Source organism: Macaca mulatta, chromosome 17 (assembly GCF_049350105.2).
Source record: "Macaca mulatta isolate MMU2019108-1 chromosome 17, T2T-MMU8v2.0, whole genome shotgun sequence".
NCBI lineage: Eukaryota > Metazoa > Chordata > Mammalia > Primates > Cercopithecidae > Macaca > Macaca mulatta.
Window position 1 is genome coordinate 22,860,001 of NC_133422.1, and position 17,257 is coordinate 22,877,257.

Genomic DNA, 17,257 nt, shown 5'->3' on the forward strand with positions numbered 1-17,257 from the left:
CAACAGGCAGTTACAGGAGCAGTAATAATTAGCTTTTATTCTTGTGGGTTAAGTAGAACAATAATATCTACTTCATGTTCACTTCTTGAGACAAAGAGGCAATTTTGTATTTCAGCTCTTTTCTTGTTGGATTCTATTAAAGGTGAGGTAGAACAAAATACAATTCAACCCAGTTTTACATATCTTTAATGTGCAATTGAGAGCTTTTTGTTTTTAGTCCTAAATATTTTGGCTCCATCACAGTAAGTCCCTATGGGTAGCTGCTAAATTCTTAAACCAGAAGCAATTATATTTCAGGAAAGAGTCATTTAAACGTTTGCATCAAGCACCAAATGTATTTTTGTCTTAATAAATTAGAACATGTCTTTCCTCTACCTTATTTTTCTAAGTCCACTCTTTCTTCTCTCTTGACTTTGGCATATGAACTTGTACTTGTAGCCAAACACATCGGTTGAGCTGGGAGTATTATCTTAAACAGCTGGAAGGGAATGATGAAGCTTGGCCAGCCCATCATCCAGTCAACCTTCCTCTGTTTCCTCCCCACCCACGTTCTAGATTTTGGCTTCACCCAATCCAACCAGCCTCTTCTAATTAACTCTTCCATACTCAGTTGTCTAAAGCGATATGGCAAAACTTACTGCCAGTCCTATTTTGGATTACTTTGTAGAATATTTGTGTCTTTACAAGTCATACCTTTATAACAGCTCTTGTTATATGAATATTCTACAAATTAACTCCCGTCACCTACGTCTGCTGAGCACTGGAATATTAGTTGGGCTGTCAAGATGCCATAGAGGAGACAGGTAGTTTCTATGGAGAAAAGCAGCTTCCAGAGGTCCAGCTCCAACTGCAGCCCCTCTACCTAAAATAACCTTGTCACCAGGATTGAGCCTTTCTATATGCCAGATTGTAGGTTGAGGCACCCACAGTTTCAACAACAAGACTACTTAGCCATGGTAGCTTCATCAGTAACTTTCAGACACACATTTTGTTTCATTTTCATGGGAATGCAACAATATTAACCCCACAGAAAGAAACGGATGCTCAGAGCATTAACTGATTTGTCCAAGGTCATGCAACCAGTACATGGCAGAGGTGGGACCAAAACACAGGGACTTCTGAGTGCCTGTGCGTCATGTACTCCAAAACAGCAAAGTCTTTGGCAATGTCTCTCAAAAATTCTCAGACTGTATCTGCATGAAATTGCTGTGGGTGATTTTTAAAATGCACGTTCCTGGATCCAGCCAAGACCTAAGAATTACATTCTTTGAGAGTGGAGCCAAGAATCTGCATTTTAAGGAGGTCCCCAGGTAATTTTCATTCACAGTAGAGACACAGAAAGGCTAAGTCTTTTCTTCTATTCCTAAACTTTGGAGTATCAGTTTTTCATCTGAAATGCTTCTGGGATCTTTAAATTCATTGCCTGAGTTGTCTTAGGAACAAGTCAAATGCTTACATAATATTTTCTACATCCTAGGTCTTGTTAATTGATTAAATTCTCACAACAACCTTACAAGGTAGATAACAGTATTATAACACTCATGTTATAGATAAGGAGACTTAGGCACAGAAAAGCTAAAGGAGCTCCCCTCAAATCACACACAAGATGTGATCCCGGGCCATCTGGCTCCAGAGTCCATTTGTCAACCACTACACTATGCTAGAGCTGCAGCTTCAAAGAATCACAGTCATTGAAAAGTGCTGGAGAGCAACTGCTCATGGAAATCTTTGATCTGAGCTTCATGGAACAGATCAGAGTTCCTCCAGGATGTCCTGCTCCATACTCCAGTGCCTTCACAGCTGTTCTCCCTGCTAACATGCCATGTATGCCCTCCTAATCTGACAAAACCTGGACAGTCATCCTGTATGTCCAGAGTGAGCCCGATGTCCCTCATTTGTGTTCCCAGGGCCTAGTGCACACAAGCCTCATGGCACTAATTATACTAACCTATACCTGCAACTCTAAGCCTATCTTCCACAGGAAATTAGAACTTCCTAAAGGTAGATATTGAGTCTTATTTTCTGCCCCAGGTATCCAGCAGTCAGCAGGAACTCCATAGATGCTTGTGGAATAAGTGAAAGGTGGAATATACAGTAAAGAATGGTTATTCACTTTATAACAGAATTTACCAAAAGTTTCGGAATCCCTGTTCATTGACATATCATTAATGTCTTGACAGAAAGCCTAAAGGACAGAAAGTTAAAGCCACTGCCAACTGGAGATCAATCCAATATCAGATAAAACATCTTTGAAGTTATAATGAAAGCTTCTATGGGATCTAAAAATGTGAATTAGACACAGCTTTTCAAGGACACTCCTGTTGCACAAAAGGGAGTGTACATGTTAGAGAAGGTTTGCCTCAGTGCTATCAACATGTAAGCAGATGGGGACATGAAACTTAGTTGTGGACTCAGTCCTTTTCTCTCCAGCTGGTAGAAGCAAAGATTTTGAGAACTCTGCTCTCCTGCCTACTGAAGGATCATGTTTCCCTGCTCTGCAATGACCATCAAAGCCAGCTGGGAAAAACAAAATTCTTTTGCACAAGAACATAGGGAGCAACAGGGAAGAACAAAGCTGTAGTACTTTGGTTCTTTGGCTCCTGCTTCTGGAAAACTCTACTTGGTATTTTATCTAGCTTGTACTCTCAGTGGTGTAGTAAATCAAACAGGATAGTTGCACAATGTTCTACAGTGTTGGGGACGAATTTCTTACATGCCTAGAAAGCTACCAGGGTTGTAATTAAATTCCTCAAACAAAGCAGCCCCAAACACACAGAATATTAGCTTCCCATTTTGTGTAGCTTGCTGAGCTCTTGAGATTGTGTACATGTTAAACACATTCACTCCCATTTTTCTTCCTTGAGATTTTGAGTTTTCTGTCACATCAAAGAATGTATATCAAAAAAATACAAATGGAATTTGTGATAAGTAGAAACAGGGCATATTAATTTTTCCTTCTAAACAATACCCTAAGACGAAAACAGGCTAAAGTCATTATGCTAACCCAGTGATGGAGGGCTCAGATTACCACACAAATAAACAATATGTTTTACAGAATATAGACTACAGTGTGCCTCACAATTATATTTTATGGTGGAGTATATTTTTACAGAGCTTTTGGCCTGGTCATTTAAGAAAAATGTCCTTAGGCCAGATGCGGTGGCTCATGCCTGTAATCCCAGCACTTTGGGAGGCCGAGGTGAGTGGATCACCTTGAGGTCAGGAGTTCAAGACCAGCCTGGCCAACATGGTGAAACCCCGTCTCTACTAAAAATACAAAAATTAGCTGGGCATGGTGGTGGGTACCTGCAACCCCAGCTATTCGGGAAGCTGAGACAGGAGAATCTCTTGAACCTAGGAGTTGGAGATTGCAATGAGCCCAGACTGCGCCATTGCACTCCAGCCTAGGCAACAAAAGCTAAACCCTATCTCATTAAAAAATGCCCTTAAGTTTGTAGTCCTCTACAAGTTGCATGTGAAATAAGGAGTTCTGTGAAAACTATATCTCATGGAATAAATCCCAATCAATGTCTTTGACTGGAAGTTCAGAAGTGAGTGCTCCCTGCCTATGGTCACAGGTTTAATCAACTCCAGTATGGGCCAATTATCTCTGCTACTATGGTCTGAATGTGTGTGTCTCCCCAAAATTCATATGTTGAAATCCTAACCTCCAAGGTGATATTCAGTGGTGGGGGCCTTTGGGAGGTGACTACATCATGAGAATGGGATTAGTGCTCTTATAAAAGAAACCCAAAAGAGAACCCTCATTCCTTCCACCATGCAAGGACACAACTAGAAGCTGTCATCTATGAACAACAAAGTAGGCCCTATCTAGACATTGAATCTGCTGGCACCTTGATCTTGAACTGTGGAAAATTCGGTTGTTCATAAGCCACATGGTTTATGATATTTTGTTACAGCAGCCTGAACAGACTAAGATATCTGCTCTGCCCAACGGTCAAAGAATGTACTATTATTTCCTTTCAACATGGGTCCTATGGGGCAATTAGTCAGGAAACATAGATGCTTGTTCAAAAAAACGGCATCCCCAAAACAAAACCAATCTAAGAAGTGCATTCCTCACCAAGAAGAATTTATCAACCATATTAACATGTCCTCTCTTTAAAACTCCTATTTTTTCCTCCTTTTTACACAGTTCATTCTAAGGAAGTGTGTTGTGGGAACAGATCTAAGCCAATGTAATCATCAATATTCGGTTCCTTTTGGTAGGTGAGATATGTAGGTCTCCTCTTCCACACCTTACTATCAAATTTGTCCTACACGCAGATGTCTATTAGCAAGCAGACACAGCACAGGTAATCCGTTCCATGGTCACTGTCTCTGTTCTTTTCAGTGCCCCCGGGCAGTTTGCATCAAGAGCTCAGTGGAGGCAGATGCATTGATGTTCTAGTGCAATACTCAGCATTATTTTAGTTACTACAGAACAATCCTGCATGCAGAAGGGCCTAGGCTATAAACCTACAGTGATATTAGAAAGGTGACCAGACTTGTATCACTAGATTCCCAAATTTTGTTCAAGCAATAGTACAGAATCCACAAATCTTAAATTCCATTTAACCATTGTAAAAAAAAAAAAAATACATTTCTAAGTCTTCTTTGTTGATCAGATATGTTGATAATTGAAATGTTTATGGTAACCACCTTATGCATCTTTGAAATACTAAATACTCTGAATTGAATATTCTCAATTAGGTGCTTCAGATATTGGTTTACCCTCTCTGAGAGATGGAATAATTCACATGTAATACACACACTCCACGGTGTCCACATGGAAGAATTTAAAAGTAAATTATAGAGAGTAAAAACAAGTGGAATCTCTATTTTTAACATGCTTTCATTAAATTCAGCATCAAAATGAGTGATTCCAGGCAGTACATGACAAAACTGCCCCCACCCATGTCAAGAGTCCTTAGCAAATCTCGTTTCCTTTCTACAGTATGTGAAAGCCTGGGGATCCAGAGTGCACAGATAGAGAACAACAACAACGACAACAGAAACCCTGAGTGTTAGTTCCAGGTAGGCAAAGAACCATACAAGTCCATTTAGTTAGGAAATTTTGTGCTGAAGTTTCCCTAAGAGGTATTGTCAGGCCAATTAAGATACATACTAGTTGTTCCTCAGACAAGTGCAACAGGTTCAATTCAATTGAGTTAAATAACATTACGGAATACATGCTTGTGTTTCTCCCAATCTCACCATCAACCTTATATGCCAACTTTGAACTATTGGCTTATAGGACTGCATTAATCACATGCATGCTTAAAAAACATATTTGCCTACTAATAAGAAAAAATTCTTTAGCCTAAGAACAGAACTTCAACCTACCTCTACAGCCTGGTTGGTGACTGCTTTGACCATTTCTTCCCATTCCATTGAGAATGTCAGTGTGAGCTAGTCTCAATAACCAAAATGACTTTTCACACCTCTCCAAGAATCTACCCTTAGCTAGCTCTGAGGATGTGGTAAATTCATCTGTCTCACCACAGCACCTGGCAGAAAGCTTATACTGAATGTTGATCTGGCAGCCACACAAACTGGGCCATGCAAAGACCAGGAGACCCCAGACCCCAGGAGCAGGCCTGAGGTAGACAAAGTAGGGAGTCAGCAAGAGAAGGCAGCATCAAGCAAAGAAAGTCCAAGGAACTCTGAATCCCCTGCGATCTTCTCTGACTTACCCCGTCAAGCCTGAAATGTCTTGTGCCATAAGCAACCTTCTTGGCAGTCCCAGACTCATACTCAAAGCCTTTGTCAAGCTTCCTCTGCTCTGTATACCCTTGATTTAGACTGCAGAATTGGTCCGGACTTCCAGTGGGTTTAGTGTCCCTCCCAGGCCCCCAGTGATATGTATCACATCTCCCTCCTTGAATGGCTGACCTTGCTTTTTAAGTATCTACTAATGCAACTGACTCCCCACTGGGCTATACATTTCCTAAATGAGCCTGGGCCCCATTCATCTTAGTGTTCCCAGAACCCAGCAAAGTGCTTAGCTCATAGTAAATGCTTTTAAAAATGTTCATCAAATAACAGAATAAATAAGTGCACTCTCGTTTAGAAATGTAATAGCACTTCCTCATTGCTGCAAGTCTTCTTGATTGAGAGTCTCATAATCATGACCCTGGATAGTACCCATTCTCAAACTCTTCCATAGTGGATCAGAAGCAAGCCCTTGAGCCCCTTCCCCAACAAACTTTACTGGAATGTACTTCATTATCCCTAGTTTTCATTATCCTTGGTAAGTACAACAGTCAACCTGCACACACACAAGGTATCTTGATGTTTTAATTATCTTACTAATAAGTTCCCTGAAGTAAAACCATGTTTGTTTGTTTTTCAATTTTATGACAGTGTTTTATTTAAATTATTAAAAGTGCTCCAGTATCACTAATAAATACCATATGCAAGAAACTAGGCTAGCTGGGTGGGGCCCAAAAATGATATGATATCATCTTTCTTTTCACAGAGCTTTTTATCTACAAGGGGAACAGGATATAGACCCATGAACTGAATCACCATCACACGAACCAGGCAGATGGAGGATCAGGGGGGCTTTGCCGGGTGGGGGCCACTGGTCAGGTAGAGATGGCATGTGAGGATTTGAGAAGAAAGTGGTACTGAGACAGAAGACATAATTTAAGCACTTAAGGGTCAGAAAAGTGGCAGCAAGCATGTCTAGGCTCTAAAATGCTTTGCAACAACCCCAGCAGGGAGCAAGAAGAGGCCGGGATCAGGCCCAGCAGAAAGGCTGGGTCGAAACAGGCTATTTAAGATCAGTGGTGGTCACCCACCACATCTAAACAATATGATTCTTCCAACTTAGCTAAGGGAAGGGAGGAAGGGAAGCAGGGAGGGAATGAGGGAAGCTCTTAGTGTAATTACTTCTAGAAATTTGGTAATATATGTACACTATGCAGGAAATAATGGTTTTTCCTTAACATAGCGATGCATGAGGACACACCACTATGTTTCAAACAAAACCCAGAATAGCGTACTTTGCCCTGCTCTCTTATTTGGAGCTGTGTGAAAAGGTAAACATAACTTTTGTCCAGACCTTCTGAATAAGGTAAACTGACTCATGCCTGGAAACAGGTTTTTTTCTATAGTAAGAGAATAATTAAATTTTATATTTTATGAATATATTATTAAAAACACCAATCAATAGACTCCAAAGGATATGCTCAAGTTTAGACCAATGAGCTAGCCACTATAAGATGGATCCGGGTACAACCTGATGTGGTGACACATATGGTGCAGGGTACCACAGGCCCCTAGAGAGCAGCAGCCAGTATTATCCAAAGACTGATGGCAGAGGCTCAGCTCAGGCTGCTTAACAACCACTGAGTTGGACTGGGTATTCCCGCTCTCATCGCGGGGACTGTGCCCAAATCCCACATAAGGAGGGCTGCAAAGTCTCCCCTGTGCCTTAGACACACTGCACACAGGTCAAGTCCTTTGATGCCAAATTAATTTTGTTACTGAGCCTTATAAGACCACTTTCATGTCCTTCCCCCTAAAAAGTAAGAGATATAAAATCAACTTTGCCCCAGAAGGTCCTTCCTTGGAGTGAATGTAAATAGAAGGCTTTGAGTGCAAAGACTTACTGAAAACATAAATGTTCTAATACTGCATTTATACTGTATTATAATGATTTATTTGTAAGCCTAACTCTTCTACTGGACTGGGAGCTCCCTGAGGTGAGGTCTGAATGGTGTCTCCAAGGCTTCATTCAGTGCTCAGTGGACAGTGTAGGCTCACTACATGCTTTTTTGAGTATACAAAGAAACAAATGCTACAAGGCAGGAGAGTGGCCCCAAATGAAAATTTGAGTTTTAAAGTTGCTATGGCACGTAAGTACTTAAAAGACACCACAGAAACTGTACAGAATCATGTATGGAATCATGAATAGAATCAATCCTACGTGTATAACAGTTTATTTGTAGACAAGATCACTGGAGCAGCACTGTGGATATCAAGGTGGGCTCACTTTCTAACGTCAGAGGCTGGTGCTCATTAGGGTATGCCTCTCAGTCACATCTAGTTCTTGAAATCTGAGGAAAAACTCTATTTAAAAGTAGGGAGACTGAAAAAAATGAGTCTTGCATTAACTAGATTCAGATAATTCAATATTTTTACTACTAAACTGCAGAGATCTAGATTACTAGGGAACAGAAATTGCCTTGAATTAAATACCACTCTGGGTAAGCCCGTATTGGCTTAATCAGCTTTTTGTGTACTGGGCTTAATAAAAAATTGTATTAGTCATTTTATACAAATATAGTAGAGCTGATGAATCACTCATAATAAAAAAAAAACCCCTAATCCATTTTAATAATTCCCATATTTCAAAATATAGAAATTTGTCCTTAAGCACACAGAGTCCTAGATGATAATACAGGCCCAGAGAAATGAAATGAGTTGCCAAAGTCACATAACTAATTAATGAAGGAGATAAGATTAGAACCAAGGTCTCGCAATGCCTTGTCTGGCACACATCTACCACATCAGTGATTTCCAAACAGTGTCCTGTAGAAGTCCTTCGAAGATCCTGGGACAGCAAGTGTGGGGACCTGGTGAGCACAGTTCCCCTCTTTGCATCATGCTGTCTTTTCATGCAGACCCTTGTGCTTTAGTGCACTGGTACCCAGATTTGTGGATTTCATGCTACTTTAGAAAAAATAAAGAATGACTACGTACAGTTACTATCATGTCATAAAAGAAAAGCTACTTTAAAACTCAAAACATTTGGAGGAGAGAATCTTGGAATAAATTATTTATAAAACACAGCATGGTTCCACATTTTTCTCATTTCACTAAGAATAACAGGAAAAAAGCCTCAATGTGGAAAGTCACTGTTCTGTAGACCTTCATTTGGGAAGCTGTGGTTTTGTGGCAAGAACACAGAATTTGGATTTCAACCACATCAGAGTAAGCAGTGCATCTTGAACAACTCATTTTGATTTCTATGTTTTGTTTCTTATGTATAAAGTTCAATAATAATTCCTGACACACACCACAGTCCCTCACTCCCATCCTCTGCAAGAGTTGCTCCTTTCAAAGATACCTAGCTCTGTCATTCTCAAAAGGTGGGCTCAGGACTACCTGCATCAGAATAATCTGAGGTGCAAGTTCCTTGAACCTAACCCAGATGAGGTTTCCAAGAAATGGGGTTGGTTTTAAGTAGTTTAGTTTAGAAGGCACAAAGCCTGAGTTGTTATTTTTAATGATGGTTTACAACATCTGCTCTAATTACCAGAGGCTGATGGTAAGATTATGTGGATAAAATTCCTTTGGAAAACTGCAATAACTATAAAAGTAGAAAAGAGAATAAGGGAAAGGAAGACAAGAATAAGGACTAAAGAGAAGATGTGAGGAGGGCAAACCATTTATTCTTAAATTAGTTTTCTTACCTGACGAACAAGTCAGTATACAGTTCACAGTGTGAACTCTATCAGTGACTTTTTAACCTCCCCGTTAGCAGCTAAACTATTTTCAAAGAAAATCTTTTAAAGAAAGAAATCTTTTAAGAAAGCAATGTCTTCTGACAAAGGCAGAGCTGCTCTAGTAGAAGTGGCCCAGAGTTCTGTCCCATCAATGCCCTCTCCCATTCCCTCCATTCTCCTGGTAGCCTCTGAGGCCCCCTACGCTAGAAGATAATAGAATGACCTGCTTGTTCTCTGAGGTACTGTTCTGATTCCAGAGAAGGTAGGTCTAACCATTAACTAACGCCATGTATTTTAATATAATCAGCACAGAAAATGTAGCCACCCAATCACGAGATTCTCCCTGAGAAGTGATTCATGTGCAGGACATCTTAAGCAGCGTGGCACACCACAAACACTATCAATAAGAAGGTACCAGACTTAAGTTTTTAGTCCATTACTGTTCTTAACCTAACACAGAGGTTCTTACCAAGTAATTTGCTCCCTTTCTTTCCTCACCAAACCCATGGAATCTGTCGCTTCCTTTCCATCCTCTGTGGCTACAGCCATTGTACAAGCTTCAGGAAGGCCACCCAACTGCCTTCTTCACGTCATCCTAGCCTTCAGACCCCTTTAGTCCATCTCAAATCTTCTTGCCAACTCATTGTCTTGATAGTGACATCTGAAAACAAGTTCTCACCCCATGGTCTTCATAGAGACAATTCCAACTCATTAACCCCAGCCACTCACGTTTCTTGGCTCCGCTCATTAAAAAGCACACTGATCTAGAGGTCTTTCTGAGTCATCAGGGTCCAAGCTGCTGCTCCACACCTCACACACGTGTTCCCCTCTGGGTTCCTAGCTCAGGAGATGACAGATTCCACCACTTGCCAAGGTGTTGAGATCAAATCCTTATAGTCATTCTTGACATGTTTACTTCTCTCAAATCCCCATCTCACCCACAGGTATGAAACATGGCCGCTCCTCACGCCCGTCACCCTGACCACCATCATGCCTGCCTGGCTTGCACTCTGCTCCCATCTTCTACTTTTCTTCTTGCTCAGCTCACTCTACTCCAGCCCCCTGGCTTTTTTGCTATCCTCAAATACACCAAGCACATTCCAGTTTCCGGGCCTTTGTACATTCCTGTTCCTCTGCCTGGAATACTCTTCCCCAAGATGTCTACGTGGATATAGCCCTCTTTGCATTGAGGTTTCTGCTTCAATATCACTGCTTCAGAGAGGTCTTCCCTAAGCACCTTATTTCAAAGAGTGCTTCTACAACTCTACTTTACCCTGCTTAGATTTTCTTCATAACATCACCACCTGAAATTCAATTATATATGCATTAGTCGACAGATTTATTATCTGATTCCACTCTCATTCATAGTGGAGCAGCATGAAGTTTGAGTGGTAGCTTTGTTTCTGACCCGGTGTCCCTGATGTCTAGAAATGATACAGGGCACTCTGAAGGTTTTCAGTAAGTCAATCACTCAATCAAAAAAAAAAAAAAAAATCGAACTCATCTTTAAATCCCTCATTTTATCAACTACTCCTTCACATTTAATATTAAATAATGTATATTTTTAAAGTTTTTAAATTGTGGTAAAATACACTTAACAAAATTTACCATCTTAACCATTTTTAAGTGTACAGTATGGTAGCAGTAATTGCATTCACATTGTGCAAGCATCATCACCATCCATCCACAGAACTCTCTCCATTTTGCAAAACGGAAACTCTACATCCATGAAACAATAACTCCCCTTTCTCCCTTCTCCAGTCCCTGGCAACCACCATTCTACTTTCTGTCTCTATGAATGTGACTACTCCAGGTACTTCACATAAATGGAATCCTATAAACTACAAAACATTATTTGCAAAACTTGAATAATTCTCTTTAAAGCTTGCATCAATTCAATTCAATTTTTGACTGGCTTATTTCCCTTAACATAATGTTCTCAAGGTTCATCCAAGTTGGTTCTTTGGCCTATATTCCCAGAAGTAGAACTGCTGGATCATATGGCAATTCTATTTTTGCTTTTTTGAGGAACTGTCCTGCCGTTTTCCACAGCAGCTGCAACATTTTGCGTTCCTAATATCAATGCACAAGGGTTCCAATTTCTGTACATCCTAACCAACACTTACTTTGGTTTTTTTGATAGTAGTCATCCTAACAGGTGTGAAATGACATCTCCATGTGGTTTTGGTTTGCATTTCCCTAGTCATTAGTGATGCTGAGTACCTCTACTTGTGCCCATTGCCCATTTGTATATCTTCTTTGGAGAAATGTCTTTTCCCGTCCTTTGCCCATTTTTTAATCAGGCTGCTTGGGTTTTTGTTGTTGTTGGGTTGTAGAGGTTTTTATATATTCTGGGTATTAACTCCTTATCAAATATATGATTTGCAAATATTTTCTCCCATCCAGTAGGGTTACTAAATAATTTATATTCTTCATTTCTTAAGTTGGTTCTCTTAATCCATAATGGTTTCTACTTTGGACAGTGTACTCATAGAGAAGAGAGATGGTGCCTGTTGATTTGATCATGCAATGCTTAACAAACAATGCTCTATGCAGGCTGGATGGTTAAAGTTTTTTGAAGATTATACAACAATATAGTATACTATTTGGTATCACTTTTCTTTCATTAGTGGCAGACAAATGGAAGTACAACTGTTAATTAAAAGCACATAACGTTGCCTGATTATGAGTAAAATGTCCCAGCTCACTAGAGCATAATTCATACAGCATTAGTGGAGAATTAACTAGCTTTATTAAAGATTTGGAGGACTAGTCACTTTTCATCATCCTTTAATTAAAACCTTCACATCTTCCACTTAAAAGCCTTTGTTTCGTGCCTATTATTTTCATTCTTTATTCTGGCCTTGAAAAACCAGGATGAAAAACAGTAAAAGCAAAAAAGTTTCTAAATGAGCTTTTCATGCTGTAATAAAAAAAAGGCATAGCTTTCTAAAATACTGAAAAAAATAAAATAAAATTTTAATGTTCTTTGAACTAGAAGGCCAGGAAAAAACATACAGAAAAGCAGTGTTGAGCAGAACATTTTGGAGTTAAATGGTTAAATGTTCTTTTATATTCTAAAATGAATGCATACTACTATGTAATTTCTCTCTACCTTCCCACTCACACTAACTGAAAGATACCACAGTTCAGGGGTACCAGCTCAAGGTCCTAAAGTGGAAAGCTATCGTTATACTCTAGCCTACTTTTCTTTTTTCTTAACTTGGAATCATGATTTATTTTGAAGTAAATGGCATGATGCAGTGGTTTGAATGTGCCCCCTCCAAAATTCAGGTGATGAAATTTAATGGCCAGTGTGATAGGATTAAGAGGTAACATGGTCATTCGGGCTTTTTCCTCATGAATGGGATTAAGGCCCATGTGAAACAGGCATTACACAGCATTCGCCCTCTTGCCCTTCTGCCATTGTGAAGACACGGCGTTCCTCCCCTCTGGAGGATGCAGAAACGATGTACTATATTGGAAGCAGAGTGCAGCCCTACAGACGCCAAAGTTGCCGAGCCTTGATCTTGAAATTCCCAACCTCCAGAACTGTGAGAAATGAATTTATGTTCTTCATAAATCACCCAGTTTCAGGTATTTTGTTATAGCAACACTAATGAACTAAGACACATGGCAAGACATAACCTCCCTCAACCTCAGCTCCCTCCTCCCAAAGATCCGTGCATAAGGGTGTCCAGCACAGTCCCTCACAAATATCAGACACTTAATAATAAATTAATAATTTTTAAAACATTAGCTAGAATTTGGTGGATGTTCTGGGCCAAACCTCATACTGTGTGCTTCACATTCACAGTGTCACAACAACTACAGAGGCAGCTGTGGTCACTTGATGACCACTAAACAATGTTACACTTAACTGCATATTTCTCCCCATAACTCCCCCAACCCAAGTTACAGGCTTTGTCTCCTCTAAAAATACTAGTATATGCTACTTAAGGATAGGAGAACTTGATTTTTAACAAAATATATTGATTTTGAAGCCTACATATCTAAATCTTTGTATACAGTTTATAGAGTTCATTACATAGCTCATTTCAATCCAGCTAAGAAGAAATCTAAAAATAATACGCTTTTTGGTTTCATCATTGAAACATTCTTTCTGTCATTGAATTTAGCCTAATGCATCTTACAAGAAGAGAAATCTGATATAATGTGTGTGAACAAGAATCTGACTGATAGAAAGGAATAAAAGTGAGCCAGTGCAATGTCTATACCAGAATTATTATTTCTATGATTAAAACATAAAGACACCTGAATTTATCTTTTCTGTGTCTGCTGTTTCAGTCTCATCAAGACTATGTTTCTGCTTTCTTCTAAATATTGTTTTCCATATTGCAAACATCTAATTAAGTAAACACAATACAAAGTGAGATATATACTGTTTGGAAAACCATAAAATTATAGAGTAGATAGACTTCCATTATAATCCAATTTTCATTCTGTCATAATTTTCCAAGAGAGTTTCCTTTGGGGTTAAAATTTTCTAAGCTTGATTTCAGTTCAAAACTGAATGTTTTCATTCACTTGTATGTAGAAAAAACTCAATTCAGTCTTTTCTCTGTTGATCATATGAGTGTGTTTCCTTTAAAAGTAGACCAAGCTTAATTTTGTTGATGAAACCTATGACAGATTTCTAGACACACCTTACTTTCAAATTCTTGGACACTTAAAATAATTACTTAAGTAATATAAATGGTACAGAAGCCAACAGAGAATATGTTTCTTTGCCTTATTCCTCCAGTCCTACCCTATGTACAACGTGCCCCCAGTATATACCCTTTGTATACATAGGACTGTTGTCTTACCATAGAAACCAAGAACCAGAATTGGTGGATCAAATGGAATGCACATTTTAAATAGTAATGTATACTGCCCAACTATCTTCCAAAAGACTTCACTACATTATTATAATCTCACCAAAAGCATATAGATGAGAATACCTATTGCCTATATTTATTAACACTGAATGTCATTGATCTATTGGATAAAAATTATTTTAATATAAAATTTCAAAATTATTATGAGTTTATTTTATTGTCCATTTAAAAAATTGTATCTCTTATCTTGCCTTTGAATATTTATTTTTCATTTTGCTGCAGTAGTGCTGTAAGTTATTATTTTATAGAAGGTTTTGTACCTCTAAAAGTATTTTGCCGTTATGTTTGAGAATTCTAGGTTCAAAAAGTGTTTCCATGAGAATTTTAAAGTCTTGTGCTTCACTGTATTACAGAATCCAGGGTGGCCAAAAAGAAGTCCACTAACAGAATCCTCTTTCTTTCTTAGGTAGATTTTTAAATATATAGGTTATTTTTCTTTCATCATGCTGGGAAAGTGATTGACCCACTTAATCTGAAGACATAAATCTATCTTTGATTTAGAGAAATTATCTTATTTATTTGATAATTGTTTTGTATTTTGACAGGAGTGCTTCAATTTCTGAATAATAACAATATTGATAACAGAAGCTAATATATGTTAAACATTTCTGCTTGTTTTAAATATTTTACATGTATTAGGTCATTTAATCCTCATAGAAACTGTGTTACAGTAGTCCCTCCATCCTTAGTTTCACTGTTTTGTACTTTAGTTACCCACAGTCAACCACAGTCTGAAAGTATTATTGTGTGCTGTTCCGTAGCATGATGAAATCTTGCACCGTTCCACCCAAGACATGAATCCTCCTTTTGTCCAGAGGATTCTTGCTGTAGGCACTCATTCCCAGTTAGTCACTTAGTAGCCCTCTCAGTTGCTAAATCAACTGTCTTTGTATCTCAGTGCTGCTGTTAAAGTAACCCTTATCTGACTTACTAATGGGCCCAAAGCACAAAGTAGTGATGCTGGCAATTTGGAGATGCCAAAGAGAAACTTGACAGTGCTTCCTTTAAGTGAAAAAGTGAAAGTTCTTAATATGGAAAGAAAAAATCATATGCTGAGGTTGCTAAGATCTATGCTAAGAATCTATCTATGAAATTATAAAGAAGGAAAACGAAATTCATGCTAGTTTTGCTGTCACATCTCTTCAAACTGCAAAAGTTATGGCCTCAGCGTGTGATAAGTGCTTACTTAAGATAGAAAAGGCAGTAAATTTATGGGTGGAAGACATGTACAGAAATGAGTTCCAATTGACAGCAATTGGGTTTGGTACTGTCCGTGGTTTTAGGCATCCACTGGGAGTCTTGGAACACACACCCTTGGTTAAGGGGGACTACTGTATTCCCATTTTACCGATGAAGACATTGACAGAGGCTAAGTAACTTTCCTAAATGACACTATTAGAAGCAGAAGTGCCACGTTTACTCCTAGGCCAACTGTCTCTAGGCCCCCATCAATATAAAAATCCAATAACTAAAAATTATTTGCACAGCTATTAAAACAACAAACTATGAATGCAGCTGTCATACTAACCTGTCCAATCCAGGGTAGTCTGAATTTAAATGCCAAGAATGCCTCTGACTCAGGATTCTTCTGAATCAGTGACTGAAGTCAGATGACTCTCCTGTGTCCACGTGCTGTTTCAATATTCATCTAATATTTTATGTGGCATGTGAGTGAAGGTTACCTTGGAGAGGAAGGGAAGTAACTAAACAAAGCATCCAATGTTTATAGTATTTCAAACAATACCTATCAACTTTCATAAACGGTCTGATTCAATGGAGATAACAAGCTTGACATTGATATTGTTAAGAACTGAAGTGTATGATCAGAGTAGACAATGTACTTACAGGATTTATTTCCTGATAGACAAGAGTAGAATTTTTCCAAAAGAATCAGAGCTGTACAAAGGAAAGGTGCTTCCACCCAATTATTTCCTACTTATCAGCTCTGATAGGAACCCACCTGGGGGTGATCTGCAGAGTCTACCTGTGTTAAATTTCTTCGCATAGAGCTAGCTTATCATGCAAATGGTACTAAGAAATGAAAATTATATGGCTTAGAAAATGGTTGTAGCAGAATGCCAACAAGCAGAACTATCTCATGTGCAGATATTATGCAACCCCAGGATTTGAAAATAGTTACCTTTACCCACTAGTCCCATGCTGTGTGTAGAATAAACCAGGTTGAGAATGATCAAAAGTTAAAAAATTATAGCAACAATCGTATAAAACAAAACTGTGTCTAAACTGAAAGTACCTCTGGCTACTTTTAAATCTTTAAGAACAGGAATTTGCTAAATCATTAAAATCAAATTAGCATAATTAAGGATCTAAAATTGTGAGAGTATTAATGTGATTACATTTATTTAAACTCGGTGAATGAAAAATTACTGCTACATTCCTTTAAGAAAAAAAATTACATTAACTTATATCATTGGGTACCATTTAGATTAGCCAGTTAATCTCAATATAACCAAAATCTGTATCAGTAATAAGAGTGCTAGTAATTTATATATAATTAGAATGAAAGCTTTTTGGCCATAAACAATCTGGGGAAGTCCTTATAAAATAATAAGTGGGAAAACAAATTGTCCTACTCTATAAAAAACATTATGCAAAATATACAAAAAAACTAAAATAAAATAATACTTTTTTTTACAAGAAGTAAATAATACTTTTTTTTTTACAAGAAGTAAAAATAGTATTATTAGGGTAATAGTACTGTAGGAGGTTTTATATCTTCCTTAAATTTTTAATTTAAAAAGTTTTAATTTTTAACATGTTAAAGACTGAATAAATAGCTCTGCTAAAATAAAGAAAAAGAAGTAAATGAAATGGTAGTATTTTCTATCCAGTTTAACACTTTGATATATACTTTTCCAGTTTTTCTCTTTATTATTC

The 17,257-nt window shown here is 38.3% G+C and overlaps 1 protein-coding gene across 5 annotated transcripts in view; it reads right to left on the reverse strand.

Annotated features, from left to right (window-relative positions):
• Positions 1–16,041, reverse strand: part of ENOX1 (ecto-NOX disulfide-thiol exchanger 1) — a 324,009-nt gene extending 307,968 nt beyond the window's left edge. For all 5 annotated transcript variants that reach the window (XM_077974448.1, XM_077974449.1, XM_077974446.1 and 2 more), the window contains exon 1: positions 15,888–16,041. The gene's annotated coding sequence lies outside the window, so the exon portion shown is untranslated. The remainder of the gene's footprint in view (positions 1–15,887) is intronic.
• Positions 16,042–17,257: the final 1,216 nt, after the last annotated feature.